Source organism: Mus caroli, chromosome 5, assembly GCF_900094665.2.
Source record: "Mus caroli chromosome 5, CAROLI_EIJ_v1.1, whole genome shotgun sequence".
In the NCBI taxonomy this organism is placed as follows: Eukaryota; Metazoa; Chordata; class Mammalia; order Rodentia; family Muridae; genus Mus; species Mus caroli.
The window spans coordinates 127,936,629-127,940,768 of NC_034574.1; the positions used below are offsets into that span (position 1 = coordinate 127,936,629).

The window sequence follows — 4,140 nt, forward strand, 5'->3', positions numbered from 1 at the left end:
GCTAATGGACAGTGTTAATCTGGAGACAGTTGATAACAAGTACCTGCCTTCGGATGGGAGGAGATGGACAAAGGGTGGGTTTTGGATGGGCTGTTAATAAGGTTTGACTTCAGGATGGGGATTTCGGGCTGTTAGATAATAGACAGGATTTGAGGACTGCAGAGGAATTGTAGCCATCATGGCAGGCTACTGCACAAATCCTCCCGTCGTCTTTTCCGGCCCCACCCTGATATTCTTTCTGCTTGCTCTGTCTAACAGTGGCAAGCTGGTCTCTCCCAAGTGGAAGAACTTCAAAGGCCTCAAGTTGCTATGCCGGGACAAGATCCGGCTGAACAACGCCATCTGGAGAGCCTGGTACATTCAGTGTGAGTGGGTGCCATGGGTCCCTTGGGTTTGGGAGGGCTCCGTCTAGTCAGAGGGCTGTACCCATGGAGCCCAGAGCCAGCGCCCACAGGGCGCACAGTGCCAGCCTTCTGGGGGAGAGGGTGCTGCGCAAGGACCCTTGAACAGCTTCCGGCCTTCAGAGGGTCTTGAGGAGTCTGTCCCAAAGGTCTCTTCCCACTGTGAGACATGATGCGGCAAAGGGCACCTTGAAAGCTTTGAAGGAGACNGCGCCGTGGGTGCCGGGTCAAGATCCGGTCAGCAGCCCTTTCATTGAGTAATCTACTTGGAATGCTCTGGTAAAAAGAAGTCAGTTCGGGCCAGAAATGTGACTCAGGGGTAGAACACCTGCCCAGAGTCCCCCTTACTCAGTTAGGAGAGCACCCACCTAGAGTCCCGGGGGTGGGGGGCGGTCATCCAGTGTCTGCCTAGAATCCACCAAGGAGTGACGGCTGCCGGATGTAGATCAGCAGTAACACACTTACTAAGCATATTCAAGCCCTTTGGTTCCAACTCCAGTACCATACAAAGGGTATGGGGGCATTTACATACCATGCCGGTCCAATTACAATGCTTAGTAAATGAGGAAAATTCTGCGCAGCTCACCATCAGCCTTCCTCTGTATAGCCCAGAGCTCCTCCATAGACCAGGCTGGCCTCGAACACAGAGATCCTCTCTCCCTCTGCCTCCTGAGCACTGGAATTTAAGGCTTGAACCACCACTACCCAGCACCGTCAGTCTTTCAATGAACACCCTATAGGGACCTGTTGGGATTTAGGCAGAAGTCCATAAAGCCATGTTGAAAAAGACCCTGGACTCAGAGTTGCTCAGATGGGTTTCGAGGCTCTGCATCTTACTAGCTGTGTGATTTCAAGCAAGTTGCCTAATCTCTTTGAACCTACTTCCCTATCTATCCAATGNAGCCAGTGTTCCTAACTTCTCATGGCTGGTATGATAAAAACAGATAGAAGTGGGTATCTTAGGGTTTTTATTGCTGTGAAGAGACACCATGAGAAAGAAAAAAAAACACTTTTTTTTATTATTTATTGTTATTTTATGTGCACTGGTGTTTGGCCCTTATATATGTATGAGGATGTAGGATCCCCTGGAACTAGCATTACAGTTTTGAGCTGCCCAGTGGGTACTGGGAATTGCACCTGAGTCCTCTGGAAGAGCAGCCAATGCTTGGGTTGTGCTCCTAACTGGTGAGCCATCTCTCTTGCCCTAGGGCAACTCTTATAAAGGACAACATTTCACTGGAGCTGACTTACAGTTTTAGAGGTGCAGTCCATTGTCATCATGGCGAGAACCATGGCAGATTCACGCAGGTGACACACTTCCTCTAACAAGGCCACGCCCACTCCGGCAAAGTCACACCTCCTAATATTACCACTCCCCATGGGCCAAGCATGCAAACACATGACTCTATGGGGGTGGGGGGAGCGGGTATATCTATTCAAACCACCACAGAGAGCCTAGCATTGAGTTGAGGTTTTGTGAATGATATGACAAGAAGAGGTTACAGTCATGTATTTGGGGACAGCCCCTCTGTGGCAAGGCAGTAAGATCAAAGGTTGTGTTGAGCCGGAAACACAGCTCTGGAGGTAAACACATTTACCTTTTTCTTTACTGGCCAGGCTGGATCCCATCCAAGCATCTTGGAACGGTTACACTGTAGCTTCTATTGATCCATGTGACCAGCACTTGAATAAATTGTCTTATTTAAGACTCAAAAGAGGCCAGGGGTGATGACGGGACTNTACAGGCAGAGGCAGGAGGATCTCTGTGAGTTTGAGGCCAGCTTTGTCAACATAGCGAGTGAGTGTCAGATCCATCAGGTCTACAGGGTGAGATCCTATGGGGATCATAGAAGCAGCACTGAGAGTGGCAAGGGCAACTTGCAAACACCGGACAGGGCAGCTTCAAACTTGGCAAGCAGAAGCAGGGGAGCATCCTTCATCCATCCTGCTGTAGCAAGTTCTGGGCCAGCCTGGACGAGGTGAAATCCTATCTGACAAGAAGGTGGGGGTGTGAGAACACGTCCTCAGGGAGAGGTTTCACCCTCCCACTTTCAGCTGTCCAGCTGTACCACTTGCCCAGCATCGCCCAGGGAAGGACCCACAGCCAGTGTGGGTGTGGCTCAACCAGAGAGCACTTGCCTAGACACCCCCTCCCCAGGCACACAAGAACAACCTGCCTTTTTGCATGGCTTCTCTGGGTCTCCAAGAAGTTATCTGACAGGCTCTAGGTAAATTAGGAAGCCTGAATGTTGTTGACATTTTTAATCCCAATCCAAGATTTGGACCCTGCCTTTGCCCATCTAATTCCTGGATGAAAGACACACACAACCTTTATATTTACAATAAGCCTTACTCAGCACTAGAGCTGAGCAGTTATCTACCCTCTATGCTATTAATGCTTTACTGTTCTATTGATAACCCTGAGTTATTACTTTCTGTGTTTCATCTGGGCTGCTCGGAACTCCAATTGGCCAGCCCTCAGGGCCATGTTTTCATGACTCACCAAACCCATGGTGGCTTCTCTCTCTCCCTTCACCTTCTCTCCCCTCATGGTTTTCCTCTGACCCCGGGGGGGCAAACATGCACCCAGCTTCTTTTTTTTAACCTAAATTGTGAGAATCGAACATAGGCCCTAATGCTTCCAGAGCTTGTACTGATGGCACCATCTCCTCCCTCTCTTCCTTCCTCCTTTTCTTTCAAAACAGGGTCTCATATAGCCCAGGAAAGATCTGAATTCAGTATGTAACCAAGGGTGACCTTGAACTCCTGATCTTTCTCTACCTCCGTAGTGATAGGCATACAGCGAACACCGTACACGCAGCCCTACTGTGAGCCTGCTTGCCTTCTCCTCCCCTTCTTTTGAGACAGGGTTTTACTACGTATCCTTGACTGTCCTGAAACTTGCTACGTAGACTAGGCTGGCCCCAAACTCACAGAGGTGGACCTGCTTCTGCCTCCCAGGTGCTGGTATTAAAGGCAGGTGCCACAAGTGTTTTTGGTTTTTGTTTTGTTTTGTTTTGTTTTTTGTTTTTTGTGCATATGTGTGTCACTTAGGCGGCTCCTTGGAGGTGGGGAGGCTGGGGCTGCTCGTTGTCATTATGATCATAGTAGAAATATGTTCTTGTCTTAGAGCAAAGCCTGGTGTGATGGTATAGACGCCAGCTTCCTCAGGCTGAAGAAAGGTCTGGAATTCAAAGTCAGCCTGTGTGTAACCTACTGAGACTATATCTCAAAATAAAAAACTATAATGTGAGCAAGAGATGTAGCTCATTGATAGAGTGCCAGCCTAGAATCCCCCAGGGAGGGGTTAGAGGTGTGGCTTAGCATGGTTTAGCAGTATCACATTTGCAAAGCATGCAGGAGGTCCCAGGTTCAATATTCAGCACAATTAATAAAGCAGTCAGTAAATAAACTTGAAAAATTAGGAAGCTAGAAAGCCAGGTGGGCGTGACTTCCCCCACCTTTGAGTTTCTGGGGACTGGAGAGATGGCTCAATGGTTCAGAGCACTTGTTGCTCCTGTAGAGGACCTGGGTTTGGTTCCCAGCATCCACGCAGTGGCTCCTAACCATCTACAACTCCATTTTCAAAGGACCTGATGCCCTCTTCTGACCTCCACAGGTACCAGGCACACACACACACACACACATGGATGGACGGAAAACACTCAAATAAATGAACCTTTAAAATATTTTAAATATCTAAATAGGTGATTGTGGGCCCCAGCAGAGGTGGTGTGCG

General features: G+C 48.9%; 1 protein-coding gene across 1 annotated transcript in view; it reads left to right on the forward strand.

Annotated features, from left to right (window-relative positions):
- The first annotated feature begins 220 nt into the window (after positions 1–220).
- Mlxipl (MLX interacting protein like) overlaps positions 221–4,140 on the forward strand; it is a 24,275-nt gene continuing 20,355 nt past the window's right edge. The window contains exon 1 of the mRNA XM_021163399.2: positions 221–365. The gene's annotated coding sequence lies outside the window, so the exon portion shown is untranslated. The remainder of the gene's footprint in view (positions 366–4,140) is intronic.